This window comes from Tachyglossus aculeatus, chromosome 15 (genome assembly GCF_015852505.1).
Source record: "Tachyglossus aculeatus isolate mTacAcu1 chromosome 15, mTacAcu1.pri, whole genome shotgun sequence".
Lineage (NCBI taxonomy): Eukaryota > Metazoa > Chordata > Mammalia > Monotremata > Tachyglossidae > Tachyglossus > Tachyglossus aculeatus.
The window spans coordinates 12208844-12225509 of record NC_052080.1 but is presented as its reverse complement, the minus strand read 5'-3'; the positions used below and the strand labels follow the sequence as shown (position 1 = coordinate 12225509).

At 41.9% G+C, this 16666-nt stretch overlaps 1 long non-coding RNA gene across 3 annotated transcripts in view; it reads left to right on the top strand.

Annotated features, from left to right (window-relative positions):
- Positions 1-16666, top strand: part of LOC119937521 — a 270891-nt gene that overhangs the window by 215131 nt on the left and 39094 nt on the right. For all 3 annotated transcript variants that reach the window (XR_005454143.1, XR_005454145.1, XR_005454146.1), the window contains one exon: positions 10036-10129. This is a non-coding gene — a long non-coding RNA (uncharacterized LOC119937521). The remainder of the gene's footprint in view (positions 1-10035; positions 10130-16666) is intronic.

Below are 16666 nucleotides of genomic sequence, written 5' to 3'. Positions count from 1 at the left end.
GTATCTGTTGACATCGAGCTCCATTGAGAGAAACACAGCCACTAGTGAACAAAGCCAAAAAACGAGGAATGGGAATTCCGATTTTTCCCTTGCTCTTTCCCAGACCGTGCTACATTAGCTAGCGCCTGAACCAAGAATAAACCCACGTGTCGTGGCACAGACCGAATGGTGGCTTCGTTTCCTTTTTCTCTTTCTCCCTCTCTAGACTGCAAGCTTGTTGTAAGTAGGGAACATGTCTAATATATTGAGGTCTGTCTCTCCTTCTAGACTGCAAGGTCGTTGTGGCTCTTAGTACAGTGCTCAACTCACAATACTAGCTCTTAGTACAGTGCTCAACTCACAGTAAGTGCTCAATAAATAAGATTGATCGATTGATTATTGCATTTTCCTCAGTGCTTGGCACCTAGTAAAGCTTTTAACAAGTACCACAATTATAACTGTTATTCTAAAGGATATGCTTTCTGGGTCTCTCAGAAAGGCAGTTTGCAGGAATTCCATGACTGTTATTAATGAGGAAATGTAAAAATGTAATTTGTAAAAGGTATGTAAGCAGTTTTGCTTTTGTACTAATTATCCTGGTTTGCATAAACGTCCAAACTATTTCCTTTGGGAAACCCTCTAGAGAAATCCATCTACCGGGGGCAAAAGTTGCTTACGGCAGTAACAGAACCTCATCTCACAGAGGGAATTCATTCTGAGTTATAAATGGCAAACCCATATAATAATTTAATGTGTTTATGGTAAACAACTAAGGCATACATTATGAATAACAATCTTAATTCCTCCCCCTGGGAATTAATTACTATAAAAAACCGAAACTACCATTAATCAGATATTTTTTTCCTGTGGCAAGAGAAAGCTCTTCACCTCACAACTCTTTAAAAGAAGCCTTAGTGCCTGGATTGATATAGTCTAAAAATGTCTAATCTCAGATTTTAGCACCGAAGTTTGAATTTCCAGTGCAAAAAATGTTTCTCCTAGAGATTGTAGTTAGTCTTTTAGACTTCTCTTACCTTTAAATTCTAAATTCATGCTTTTTCTTAATCTCCCCGGTTATTATATTGCCCAAAATGAACTGCAGAGTGGCTCAGTTGGTTTGGACAATGTAATGAGGCTGCACAAATTAAAACTATGATTTGATTTGATAATGGACATGGTTCAGACAAAGCCTCACAGAAAAGTTTCCAAACGTCAGTAACACTTAAGCTGCATAAAGAAAAGAGAAACTTGGAATTTATGCATTATGATTCCAAGTAGGCCATTTCTACTTAAACCAATTTTCCTCCTTATGTGTATTGCAGTGTGAAGTCCCTTGATTATTTCATTTAGTATGTCCCCACTGGGTGGGGCCGCCAGAGTTTATAGAAACAATCAGATAAAAACCTGAATTAATCAGTTAATAGTATTATTTGAGGCCTTACCCTTTGCTGAGCTCTTGGTGATATTGGGAGATCATGATGGAATAACCCAATAAAGAAATTTGAATATAGCAATTGTCTCCTTTCAGTTATGCCACTGGTGTTACTCAGTTGGTAAGCAAATAGAATCGTTTTCTTAGCTTGGAAGTTTCCATACACAGGCATGATTGCATTCATTCATTCAGTAATATTTATTGAGCACTTACTGTGTGTAAAGCACTGTTTTAAGTGTTTGGGAGAGGGGAATATAGCAATAAACAGACACATTCAGTCAGTAGTATTTATTGAGCGCTCACTGTGTGTAAAGCACTTGTTTTAAGTGTTTGGGAGAGTGGAATATAACAATAAACAGACACATTCCCTGCCCACAGCGAGCTCGTCTAGAGATTACACGGGCCGTGCCGTTGAACTTTCATTAAGTATGTAGCCGTTGGAGTTTAGTTGCGGTGAGCAGCATCATATATATCACCTGTATATGTGTATATATGTTTGTACATATTTATTACTCTATTTATTTTACCTATGCATATCTATTCTATTTATTTTATTTTGTTAGTATGTTTGGTTTTGTTCTCTGTCTCCCCCTTTTAGACTGTGAGCCCACTGGTGGGTAGGGACTGTCTCTATGTGTTGCCAACTTGCACTTCCCAAGCGCTTAATACAGTGCTCTGCACACAGTAAGCGCTCAATAAGTACGATTGATTGATTGATCATGAGCTAGTGGAAAGTGCCTAGAACTGAGAGTCCGGAGACTTAGGTTCTCACCTGTGTCTCCTTGACATGCTCCCTTTATTCCTCCCCTGTCCCAGCCCCACAGCACGTATGTATATAGCTGTAATTTTATTTATTTCTATTAATGTTTGCCTCCCCTGTAGACCGCAGGCTTGTTGTGGGCAGGGAATGTGTCCATTATATTGTACTCTTAGTACAGTGCTCTGCACGCAGTAAACGCTCAGAAAATATGATCGACTGACTGTCCTTGGCTCTGCCACTAGCCCGTTTATCATGTGCCCAAGGACAAGTTACTTGACTTATCTCTGTCTCAGTTTCCTCATTTGTAAAATGGCAAATCCGACGACTTGAGTTCCAAACCTGACTCTGCCACCTACCAGATGTGTGCTCTTAGTTAGATCATGTGGCTTCTCTGTGCCTCAGTTTCCTCATCTGTAAAATGAGGATTAAATAGGTTAAATATCTGTCCTCCCACCTACTCAGACTGTGGGACAGGGAATGGGTCTGACCTGATTATCTTGTATTTACCCCAGTGCTTGGGACAGTGCTTGGTGCACAGTAAGTGCTTGACAAATACTGTTGTTGTTATTATTATTAATTGATTGATTAATAATAATGGTATTTTTTAAGCACTTACTATGTACAGAGCACTGTTCTAAGCGCTGGGGGGGAGAAATACAAGGTGATCAAGTTGTCCCACGTGGGGCTCACAGTCTTAGTCCCCATTTTACAGATGAGGTAACTGAGGCTCAGAGAAATTAAGTGACTTGCCCGAGGTCACACAGCAGACATGTGGCGGAGTCGGGATTCGAACCCATGACCTCTGACTCCAAAGCCCGGGCTCTTTCCACTGTGCCACGATTAGGCCCTGAAAGGAGGCTGGGGAGTCTCAATTCTTAGTATCAATCAATCAATCAATCAATCAATCGTATTTATTGAGCACTTACTGTGTGCAGAGCACTGCACTAAGCGCTTGGGAAGTACAAGTTGGCAACATATAGAGACAGTCCCTACCCAACAGTGGGCTCACAGTCTAGAAGGGGGAGACAGAGAACAAAACCAGACATATTAACAAAATAAAATGAATAGAATAGATATGTACAAGTGAAATAAATAAATAAATAAATATTTATTTAGCATTAGGGAAATTAGTATCATTAGGGAAATCCCATAAGGGACCATTGGAACCACCTGCCTCAAATGGTTTAGTTATGAGGAACACAAATAGTCTCCCTGGTTTCCACCCATTAGTGGAAAGAGCATGGGCTTCGGAGTCAGAGGACGTGGGTCTAATCCTGGCTCTGCCACTTATCTGCTGTGTGACCTCCGGCAAACCACTAAACACCTCTTTGCCTCAGTGACCTCATCTGTAAAATGGGGATTGCGACTGTGAGCCCCACGTAGGGCAACCTGATTATCTTGTATCTACCCCAGCACTTAGAACAGTGCTTGGCACATAGTGCTTAACAAATACCATAGCTATTATTATTGCAACTCTCTAGTTCTACAATAGTGGTGTGATGGGTGGCTGAAAAGCCAAGAAAATGACTTTACTACGTCCAGAATCCGTCCTTGTCAAAATTTGCTAATAATGATTGCTTTTAGAATGCCCAGTCCGTCGTATAATGAATTCTTCAGACACGTAATAGAGAAGTGATTAAAATAACTAAAGTGCTGCTGAATTGCCTAGATAATTTTTGTAGTGTTAAAAAAGGCCTAGTCTAAAAAAAAAATTGTCATTTTATAAACAGGCTTGGTGATATATCATTTGATGAAGCCAAACTAGGAGAGAATCAGCATCGTGAACGACAACATTTTTGAGAAAATATTTCATAAAAGCCTTTTATTAGCCCTGGTGAATATTTGCTGAAAAGCTATTTGCTTTACATTTCATCATTCTAAGAAAATATTACCCTATGAGCCATTTATACATTTCAAGTTGCACTGATTTGCATATAAAGCTCTGCATTTTTAACATTGCTTTTTGAGTAATTCCCTTGCAGTTATGCTTTAAATTTTATTATGGCGGGTGATCTGAGTATAACAGAAAACTTGGTTTCTGAAGAGTAGCTTCCAAATTAAACATGCCATTCAATTCCTTGTTCTCCCTTCAATGGTATTTATTGAGCACTTACTGTGTGTAGAGCACTTCACTGTGCACTTTGGAGAGAACAATACAGAGTTGGTAATAATAATAATAATAGTAATAATAGTATTTGTTAAGCGCTTACTATGTGCCAAGCACAGTTCTAAGTACTGGGGTGTATTTAGGTCACCAGGTTGTCCCACATGAGGCTCACAGTCTTAATTCCCATTTTACAGATGAGGTAACTGAGGCACAGAGAAGTGAAGCAACTTCCCCAGAGTCACACAGCTGACAAATGGTGGAGCCGGAATTAGAACCCACGATCTCTGACTTCCAAGCCTGTGCTTTTTCCACTAAGTCATGCTGCTTCTCTACATAATAGTAATAATAATAATAATGGCATTTATTAAGCACTTACTATGTGCCAAGCACTGTTCTAAGCGCTGGGAAGGTTACAAGGTTATCAGGTTGTCCCAAAGGGGGCTCACAGTCTTAATCCCCATTTTACAGATGAGGTAACCGAGGCACAGAGAAGTTAAGTGACTTGCCCAAAGTCACACATCTGACAATTGGCAGAGCTGGGATTTGAACCCATGACCTCTGACTCCAAAGCCTGTGCTCTTTCCACTGAGCCACGCTGTTTCCCTGGCCACAATGAGTTTACAGTCTAGAATACAATCTAAAATTTCTGGAGGATAAAGGCTGTCACCTACACTAATGAAAGAAAACACTTGCCCTCTCCCTTCTTCCTTCCCTAAATGCCTTCTTCAATTGTTAGATCTCCAAAAGCTTCTTCTCCCCTTCTCCCCACCCTTCGCCCTTCCTCCTTTTCCTTCTCTAAGGGGAAAAGAGTAAGGGTGTGGGAGTCACTTATCTGCTGGGTGACCTTGGACAAGTCACTTCACTTCTCTGTGTCTCAATTACCTCATCTATAAAACGGTGATTAAGACTGTGGGCCCAATGTGGGACAGGTACTGTGTCCGATCCAATTAGCTGTAAGCTTATTGGCAGGGAATGTGTCTGTTTATTGTTGTATTATAATTACAATAATAATAATGGCATTTATTAAGCGCTTACTGTGTGCAAAGCACTGTTCTAAGCGCTGGGGAGGTTAAAAGGTGATCAAGTTGTCCCAAGGGGGGCTCACAGTCTTAATCCCCCATTTTCCAGATGAGGTAACTGAGGCCCAGAGAAGTTAAGTGACTTGCCCGAAGTCACCCAGCTGACAATTGGCAGAGCCGGAATTTGAACCCATGACCTCCGACTCCAAAGCCCGCGCTCTTTCCACTGAGCCACTGTACTCTCCCAAGCACTTCGAACAGTGCTCTGCTCACAGAAAGCACTAAATAAATGCGATTGAATGAATGAATGAACTTGTATCTACCCTAGTGCTTAGTACAGTGCCTGGCTCACAGTCAGCACATAACAAATGCCTTGAAAAAAAAAGAAAGTGAAAATCGCTTGTGGAATATCAGGGAAACAGAAATCTGCTATTTCCCCCCGGGAGCAAATTAGCCACAACACCGCAGCTGTTGGGACCACTGAAAAAGCCCGTTGACTATATTGCTTCGGTGTATGCCTTCCTCCAGGGAAGAATCTGCAGCTTAGGGGCTTGTAGGGTGGAATCAGATGGGATAAGAATACGTGGTGTGTTGGTGCTCAGCTTTGTAGACAGAAAATTCCTAAGGGTGCAAGAAGGCAGTGGATAAATTCATTCCCAAGAGGTCCATGGTGGCCTTCCAAAAGGGAAGCCGAGAATGGCTAACAGCGGATTCCAAGAGAGCATCCCAAGTTCCTCACAGAGTGCTTTGTTTCTGCGTCGTAATGCTGGATCTAATTGAGCAGTGTCGCTCTCTGAGGGCTTCATGGTTCTAGACAGACCAGAGAGGCACAGAGAAGTGAAATGACTTGCCCAAGGTCACAAAGGCAGTCAGTCATATTTATTGAGTGCTCACTGTTTGCAGAGCACTGTACTAAGAGCTTGGGAGAGTACAAGATAGTAAGCAGACACATTCCCTGCCTACAGTGAGTTTATAGTATAGAGGAGGGGGACAAACGGTAATATAAATAGATAAATTACAGCTATGTACATAAGTGCTGTGGGGCTGGGAGGGGGGATGAATAAAAGGATAAAGTCAGGACGACACAAAGGGGAGTGGGAGAAGAGGAAAGAAGGACTTAGGGAAAGCCTCGTAGGGGAAAGTGTCTGTCGGCTATGAGGAGGGAGGATATTCCGGGCCGAAGGCAGGATGTGGGCGAGAGGTCGGCGGAGAGACAGATCAGATCGAGGTACAAATGAGAAGGTTAAGATTAGAGGAGCAAAGTGTGTGGCCTGGATTTTAGTAGGAGAGTAGTGAGGTGTGGTAGGAGGGGCAAGGTGAATGAGCACTTAAAAAGCCGATGGTGAGGAATTTCTGTTGGATGCAGAGTTGGATGGGCAACCATTGGAGGTTCTTGAGGTGAAGGGAAACATGGCCTGAACATTTTTTGTAGAAAAATGATCCAGGCAGCAGAGTAGGGGGGGACAAATGTTAATATAAATAGATAAATTACAGCTATGTACATAAGTGCTGAGGGGCTGGGAGGGGGGATGAATAAAAGGATAAAGTCAGGCTGACACAAAAGGGAGTGGGAGAAGAGGAAGGAGGACTTAGGGAATCAATCAATCAATCGTATTTATTGAGCGCTTACTGTGTGCAGAGCACTGAACTAAGCGCTTGGAAAGTACAAGTTGGCAACATGTAGAGACAGTTCCTACCCAACAGTGGGCTCACAGTCTAGAAGGGGGAGACAGAGAACAGAGAACAACATATTAACAAAATAAAATAAATAGAACAGATATGTACAAGGAAAATAAATAAATAAATGAATAGAGTAATAAATATGTACAAACATCTATACATATATACAGGTGCTGTGGGGAAGGGAAGGAGGTAAGACGGGGGGATGGAGAGGGGACGAGGGGGAGAGGAAGGAGGGGGCTCAGTCTGGGAAGGCCTCCTGGAGGAAGGCCTCATAGGGGAAAGTATGGACTGGAGTAGGGAGAGACAGGAGGCAGGGAGGTCAGCAAGGAGGATGTTAGACTAATCAAGACAAGTAGACACGTGGCAGAGTCAAGATAATATTAATAATGACATTTATTAAGTGCTTACTATGTGCAAAGCACTGTTCTAAGCACTGGGGAGGTTACAAGGTGATCAGGTTGTCCCCTGGGGGGCTCACAGTCTTCATCCCCATTTTACAGATGAGGTCACTGAGGCACAACGAAGTTAAGTCACTTGCCCAAAGTCACACAGCTGACAATTGGCAGAGCCAGGGCGCAGAGCCTGCCCTCTCCACTAGCCTGCTCGGCTTCTCACATTCATCCCAGTTTTGTGCTGTGTGACCCTCCCTGTGAAGTTCATGTGACTTCTCTAGGCTTCATCTGTGGCATCTGGCAACCCGCGTTAATTCTTATGATCCACTGTGTGCCTAAAGTAAACTAGACCATTTAATTAAAAAACAATTATAAATAAAACAGATGAGAAATGCACTGGGGTGTAGAAGAAAAAACAGCACAGTCTAGCACTAAAGAGAAACACAATTAAGCAACATAATAAAGCTGAGCTTTAATGTCTGGTTGGCATTGCAAATATCAGTGGCAACGTACAGAAATTGAATTTTTCAGTAGAGCGGATCTGAAGTTCCATATTAAGAACTTACACTTTCTGAATGTGATTAGCATGATTTACTCATGGTAAGACACGCAGATGATACGGGTTGAGGATGTTTTGTTAGCTCTTTTTGTATTAACAGGAAAGTGGGAAATCAGTTACATTTTCCACCCCTTCTCTGTAGAGCTTGAATCCAAAGTGGGGATTCTTCTTTAAAATCCCACCTCCTCAAGGAAGCCTTCCCTGACTAAGCCCTCATTTCTCCTACTCCCCCTTCCTTCTGAGTCTGGATCCGTACCCATTACGCACTAGATATTCACCCTGCCCACAGCACTTAACGTCCGTATCAGCCCATATTTATTTATTTATTTTAATGTCAGTCTCCCCCTTTAGACTGTAAACTCCGTGTGGGCAGGGAACGGTCTACCAACTCTGTTCAACTTTACCAAGTGCTTAGTACAGTGCTCGGCACGCAGCAGGTGCTCAGTAGATGCCATTGATTGATTGAAGGGAAGGTGAGTGGAAGCTAGCGTAATTTTCATTTAGTTGACCTGCTGTGACTGAATCCAGTAGTTATTAGTATTAGTGTAAATTCTTGCTTCCCTATTGTTGCAGAAATCCTATCACTGTTGTAGTATGCTATTACTGAGTAGTAGTAATGCTGTTCATTGAGGACTTCTTGAGTAATCTTGGGAAAGAACACAAGCCCGCGACACATTCCCTGCCCACAGGGAGCTTTTGGTGTAATGGATGCTTTTTGACATCCAGGAAGCAATTCCTTTAAAGATGTTCTTTTCTGATGCATTTCAAATTTCAGTAGGTGTGGAGACATCAGTGTTCTCTGATTGATATTAGAGGGTGGCATGATATTAGTTTGGCATAATTCACATTCATGGTTTTCTTTCAAAAAGAAGTCTAGTCAAAGTTTCTGAAATATAAAAGCAGAACTGAGGGAAATCCTGCCTTGGGGATGACAAAAAAGATCTAAGCCCCTAGCTGTTAATTTTTCGAATACAGCTTTATGCTATGAATCTGCAAACCATAAGGACATCTTAACAAGAGAAGCCAATGAGGACAGAAACTAAAAATAGCATTTAGCAGGCTAGACCTTCCTAGTATTTGTTTTGTTTCATTTTCATGGTGAAATCATCGAACTTCTGCCTTCATACACTTCCAGGTCATTTTGTTGTCTGGTTTCGTGAGAATTAATTTAGTCCCTGACTTAATCCAGTTCACATTTCCAGTACCTGCCATCTCTAAAACTCAAGTTAGAGAAGATTTGTTTTGTATCAGGAAGGTTGAGTGAGAAAAACAATCGCTTCCATGTATTTAAATGTTGTTTTTTTAATTATTCTATTGGGTTTAGTGAGAGCCATGAGGAACATAAAGGGATTATGTAGTAGAACCTTCAGTAGAGCCTTTAAAGCCATTTCAACATGGGGGAATTTATTAACAGATTAAGTAACACACTGGTTAATCTTCTTTCTCCTTTGGGATCCACCCTGGTGCAAATCTGACTTACTGGAGAGTCTACAGGGTGAAAAATGAACAGGTAACCTCAGAAGAGAGGAGAATTATCTTGCCAGAACCTAGAAAGTTTCTTTGATCTGTGGTCCTGTGCACTAACCATTTGGCCTCACCTCTGCTTCCTATTAAATCCTTCCCCTGGTCAAGACAGAGATATGGGTAGCAGCTTGGCCTAGGGGAAAGACCTGGGATCTAATCCCAGCTCTGCCATTTGTCTCTAGTGTGGGACAAGTCACTTCACTTTCTACTAGGCCACGATCCTTCTACGTTTCTCAATAACTTTCATGAAAATCAAAAGGAATGAGGAGATGAAGTGAGCAGCTAGGTGAGTGGGCCTGGAGTCTTGGAAAAGTCATCTGTATCACTTTACGATTCATCGGGCCACTGGCCCAGCCTCTTTCAAGTTCTCCCTTTATGCTGACACCCAAAATGAATTCATCTTTTATCCCTCTTTTACACTGCCCGAATATAATGGGCCATTGGTGAACTGAGCGAGGGAACCTGAATTAGCCTGAGTTTGGTTTAAGGATAGATATCCTTCTGAGAAGGAAAAGCCAACCCCTGATTATTGTCAGCCTCTTAGTCATTGTGACATGTTATTTCCTTAATTTTGTTTCAGAAGCCGGTGGCACCGTGGATAGTTGAAATTGTCAAAGGTTATCCTGAGGAGACGTGGAAGGGAACAGCATTTTGAAAAAAGAAACTCCAATAAGGTATGTCAATCTGGAAGTTGGCAACTCCTCTTCCCTCTTTAATTGTCAGTTTAGTTTGATGCATCTTTTAGGCCTCTTTACAGATGACAACAACCAAATGGATTTTCCTCTAGGCAAAGCAGTAGTGTAGTCAAATTGTCTCCACCACTGAGGAGGAAATGCAAACAAAAGTGAATTCAGGAATACAGTGTTTGGAATCAGCTTCTAGAATGATGGTATTTGCTAAAAGGGGTACTCTGTGCTAAGCACTTTACTTAGCTCTGGGGCAGATACAAGATAAACAGGTTGGGATTAGAACCCAGGTCCTCAGATTCCCAGGCCTGTGCACTTTCCACTAGGCCGGACTGTCCGTAGTTCCCCCAGTAAATGACAGTCTGTGAAAGGGGGCTTTAGATTCACATTTTCAGCTTTCTTAAAGCTTTCTTTCAAATGTATCTCTAGGTTTGTACCAAGGAAAGCTTGAGTGCCACTTATTTGGAAATTTTACACCAAAACCTCCTCGTTTGGGGGATGCTAAGAAATGGTAGGTTCCAAAGAATGACTCACTTTTTTGGCCCAATTTTTGAGAGCTTATAAAGTATTCTCAAATGGATACCTAATTTAAGGTACCATGACAGAATGGGGGATGGAAGGGTAAGTAAATTATTCAAGTCTGATTCTGTTCACGCTTCTAGAAGCCAAAACAGTGCATGTACTTAAAAAGAGGAGGTGAAAAATACTGTTACATAAAGCTACCCAAAATAAGTAGTTGTTTCTATAGAACACATACTAATATAGATCGTATAGGAAATAAGATGCGTTACGAGAACGTTTCATAAGTATACTTTTCAATGTCTAAACCTGCATAAACTGGGGAAAATATCACACAATATATGTGTGTTTTAGAATATAAAAAAGAACTGTTGATGACAGATTTCTTTCAAAGATTTATGAATTCTGCTGTCAATTTTTTTATAGGGCTTAAAAAATTATATAATGGGAAAAAAGTTGGACCCTGCAAATGCTATCATTATCTTCCCTCTATGCCCCTTTTCAGAATTAAGAAGGGAAGTGACATGCAGGTCAATGGTTTTAAAAAGAAGATAATTTTCTGAAGAGTGGACTAAAGCCAATGCTCTCTCCATCCTAATGGAAAACTGCTAAATGGCCTGAAATAAGATTGCCACGCTGAATTCAAAAATTCCCCTGGTGGTGCTTAGTATAGAGACTTGCGCCTGTGTGACTTTTCAAGAAACGTTGGTGACTTATCCCTACTCCTACGTCCCCTTGGACACCTACCCAATAGTTGCCTTAAGTCCACTGAGAAACACTATGAACTAGTGGACAGAGTATTGGTCCAGGAATCAGAGGACTTGGGTCCTTAATCCTGACTCCCTGCTGTGTGACCTTGGGCAAGTCACTTCATGTTTCTTTGCCTTGGTTTCCTCAGTTGTAATATGGGGATTTATTACCTGCTCCCCCTTAGATTGTGAACCCCATGAAGGACATCGTCCTTCGGTTGTGAGCCCCAGATAGATGATAAGCTTGTTGGCAGGGAATGTGTCTATCCACTTTGTGGCATTGTACTCTTCCAGGCGCTTAGTACAGTGCTCAGTTAATTATCAGAATTAGGACACATCTCCCTGAACGCTCTGAAGAAAATTAAATGTGGAAGTCGGGGAAATTGACGATCGCGGGAGATAGATCTTTTTAAGAGCTGTAGAATTTGGCAACTCTGAAAAATTAATGAGGCATCTGCCTTAAAAAAATGAAATCAACTCTCCTTGACTCTGACAATTTCAGAAGTTGTGGGGGGAGATAAAAACAGTGACTAGATTAGCTTAAAAAGAACAAAGGGTGTGAGCTGGGGTATAGTGAGAGAGGAGTGTAGGTCAGTAGGAGGGAGAAAGCAGATTGAGTGGCTAAAAACCAGTGGGGACTGCTTGAAGCAGAGAGAACTCATTTCCTGACCACAAGAACCTTCCACTTGATGGCAACTGACATAAAAAGAATTGAAAATCAAATATCCATGACAAATAATTTGATGTGCGATTGTGTAAAGATATATACAAAATGAATGAGTTCAGAAGAGCTAATATTAATCAGTCTGCCTCACTGTAAGTAAATATCCCAAGCACTAAGTAGCATAATGAATTATACTAAAAGCATATCGTAAATGGAAAGCCAGCTCTGACTCCTGACATATCACTGTGGTCTAATTTTAGCATCTGGGCACAGGGAGACGTAAAAATACATTTTCTGGTTGTAATCTATTTTGCCACTGAACATAGCATGGTCATTAAAGGAAGCAAACACAACCCTGGTTAATTGATATTGCCCTGGCACCACACTGATCAGGATCTGAAGGGAAATAAATCATCCATGAGCCTTCCAGAGAGAGCTGCAATAACTAAGGGATTAATTTGTGGATGACTAATCAGAAATTGATCAGAAATGCACCTTCATTCCCTTAGTCCCATAATAATAGTCTTTAAGCGCTTGCTATGTGAAAAGCACTGTACTACTTGCACTTCGGGTTTAGACACGAGGTAATCAGGTCAGACACTATCCCTGTCCTCAACGTGTCTCTCACAGACTAAGTAGCCAGGAGAACAGGCATTCAGTCCCCATCCTAGACTGTAAGCTTTTTGTGGTCAGGGAACTTGTTTAGCAACTCTGTTGGATTGTACTCTCCCAAACGCTTAGTACAGTGCTCTGCACAGAGTAAGCGTTCACTAAATACCATTGACTTTCCCAAGCACCTAACAAGGTCACATTTAAAGAACGTGAAACATCGACAGCTCACTGTGAAAGTTTATCATTGCTTATTCAGTAGTATTTATTGCTCCTATCAGGACAGGAGTATTTATAAATTCCTCGAAGAGTAAGTTGCTTCAGAAGACTCCTTGGGGAATACTGTGGAAAAAATGAAGTTCATTCGAACGGCAGTAAGTCAGTGAAATGGGATTTAACAGCTTCTATTCCTAACACCAGGCTATAAAGTCTCATCTCAAAAGCTGAAAAGGGAGGAAGTTGAACTCTGAATTGGTTCAGAAGGTTTCCTCGAGGTTATTCATTAATGATCAAGAAGCATCACTTCCAAAACAGAGCCTAAGGAAACGAAAGTGTAGTTTTTTGGATAGTGAAAGGTACTGGATTGATAAAACGAAGTACTGAAAGCCTCTGTCTGCAGAATGCCTAAGCGGAGTGTTTTTTTAAGCATCTGCACTGTTCCATCAGGGAAGTCTCCCCCAGTCTCTGATGGATTATCAATTGGAAACAGAAGCTGAGTTTCCCCAAGGCCATATCTGGGCATGTCCAAATGCAGTACTAGGTTTAGAAATAAATCTGTGAAGTGGGGATGAAATACCCATTCTTGCTCCCTCCTCCTTAGACTGTGAGCCCTGGGAAGGGACCGTGTCCCACCTGAATATCTCGTATCTTCCCCAGTGCTTAGCACAGTGCTTGCCACCTAGGAAGTACTTAAATACCATTATCATTATTATTATTATTATTACTACAACTAATTCAGTGGCATTTGCACAAGAATACACTTGTTCTTTTAAAAGCCCAAAGCACTTCTGCCAATCCCTACATAATAGCCGATACTTTGAGTGAGAATGTCTTAAATGTAATCATTACTATTAACGTGTCTAATGATAAACTGTGAATGCCTTCTACTTCGGCAGTCCTTATGGGTTCTTTTTACATTCCCCAAACAATCAGTCCAGTCATCTGTGGGATGTAGGATGCTCACTACATAACTGTAAGCACGATACTGACAGGTCCTTTGGCTAGACCTGTGCATTTCATCTTGTCCGCAAGTCCTTAGTAAAGTGCTCTGCACTCAGTAAGTATTCAGTAAACATTGTTGATTGAGTAGGTGTTGACAAAATGCGATTACCACCATGAAATATGATTAATATGTTTTAATGCAGTGGGGTAGGGCATCAATCATTAATTATCCTGTAGATAATGGGCTTTCTTTAAGCTCACGTTGCTTTAACGTCTCCAAATCTTCAGCAGACCTTTGGGCTGTTCTAGCCTTTTGAAACCATTTAATGCAAAACGATCATTCATATTCTCACAGTTGAAAACAGCCCAAACCAATCCAATCGAAGATTTTCACCGAAATTCTTCTCCCCCTGCCCCCAACCCACCGGATGGGACGTCAACCAAATTCCACCCTCCCTCTCCTGCCAAAACAGGCTTCTGTGATCCTAGCTTGGGGTTTCAGAGGGGGAAATGAAATATTTAAAGATCATTCAGGATCAGTCATATTTATTGAGCTGCTGTCTGTGCGCAGAGCACTGAACTAAGCACTTGGAAAAGTACAGTATAACGAGAATAATTCCATAGACCGTTCCTATAAAGGAGCTGTCCTATTGACTCATTTTCCTATTCTTGCTCAGAGCCTAGGCGAGACCACTGATTTCGGAATTAAGCTACGCCAAAAAGTGAGAATTCCAAACCTAGGGGATGACTCTTGATAGGGCATAAGCTTGATAATGACTTGTCTGACGTCATTCACTTGGTTTCTGTTGGCCTTTGCTGAGCTTGATGTGGAGCTATAAAACAACCCAAGCAAGACAGTAAGGAAGAGGCTGAAAGGATTCCACCGTGACATATTTCACTGGGCCTTACCGTACCAATAAAGCAGTGCCATGAAGTGTGGCTGTATTAGGGCTATTTGGTTTTGATTCCCCCTCCCACAAAATCTACTCTGATAGAAGGGATATGCCAAGCGATGAGACTTTTTATCCACTTAATCATTTGAAGCCAAAACTGTATCTGTAATAAATTCACAGTAGATCTATTAATGGTATTTGAGCATTTACTAAGTGCAGAGCACTGTACTAAGCGCTTGAGAGAGTACAGTTCAACAGAATTGTGCACGTTCCCTGCCCGTAATGAGCTTAGTGTCTGGAGGGAAGCAGGATCACAAGTGTATATTAGTCTTTCCCAGAGCATGGAGAGCATGTTTCTCCGAAATGTAAGAACAACAGTGGTTCATTCTTGGGATCCCAAAGGGCTCTGCTGATTGTCCACAAGTTGTTTTGGGGGGAACACTAGGGCCAGAGCCACGCAGTCCGGGGGCATTCACCTCTTGGGGAGCCCGGCCAATTGGAGATCTGAAAATGTGCCATTATGAGGTCCACCCAGTTTAATTTAACTGTGGCGCTTGCTAAGTGCGTACTGTGTGCCAAGTACTGTTCTAGGCCCAAGGGTAGATACAAGACGATACGATTGGACACACTCCTGTTCCACGTAAGACGAGGTAGGACTCGACCCCTATTTTACAGACGAGGAAACGGAGGCACAGAGAAGCAAAGTGGCTTGCCCAACATCACACAGCAGACGAGTGGCAGAGCCAGAATTAGACCTCAGGCCTGGCATTTTTTTCCGTTAGGTCATGCTGCTTCTCTAACCCAGGTCTGCTAAAACACAAAATTTCAATACATGAATTGGACTGTATATAGAGAGTATCAATCCCTCATGTAAATAATATATATGGCATATAATAGTGGCATTTTCTGTGGTCTTACTATGTGTAGGGGTAGACACATTAGGCACTCAGTTATGGATTGCTACAGTCTTATCAGTTGGGACATGATCCTATCAAACATAGTGCCCACAGTCCATCTCCCCCCCATTTTCCAGATGGAAGTTGAGTCCCAGAGAGGGTAAATGAGTTGTCCAGGTTCACCCAGCCGGCCCATGGTGTGAGCTAAATCCACCCAAAGACTTCTGACTTCCGGGCATGTGCTCCTGTGCTCCATCCACTAGGTGATATTGCCTCTCCCTCTCTCTCCCTTTTTTTTGTAATATAATACTGAAGAATTAGGGATTGCTCTAACTCAGTTCATAAACTGATGCAGACAGATATGATGGAGGAAGAAATGGTTGCGTGGATTCACACGGCGCCAGACAATGCACGGTACTTAATGTGAAGCGTAGCAGCAGTTCAGAAGGATATACAAGAGAATATTTTTCTTCCAAATAATTTATTACAACAATATAAGGCTGTTATTTTGGGAAACATTTAGGTTTCAACTGGACAAGATTTCAGATCCAGGTGTTTTTGTGACCAACCTGAAGGCAGTCATTTGGAAATCCGCCATGACCTGAAAGAAGAAGAGCTAGATCTGTTATTTCCTCTTGAGAAGCAATGTGGCCTAGGGGAAAGAGCACAAGCCTAGGAATCAGAGGACCTGGGTTCTAATCCCAGCTCCGCCACTTTTCTGTCATATGACCTTGGGCAAGTCACTGCCCTTCTCTGGGCCTCAGTTACCTCATCTGCAAAATGGGGATTCAATACCTGTTCTCCCTCCTACTTTGACTGTGCACCCTATGTGGGACCTGATTATCTTAGATCCACACCAGTGCTTGGCATATAGTAAGTGCTTACCAAATACCACAATTATTGTTATCAATCAATCAGTGGTATTTGTAGAGCACTTAACTGACCACTGTGGGCATGCATTCCCCACAGTTCGGGAAAGAGCAGTATTCCCAAGGAAAAGTTGCAGGAGCATAAATCTTTTAGAAGTGAATCAA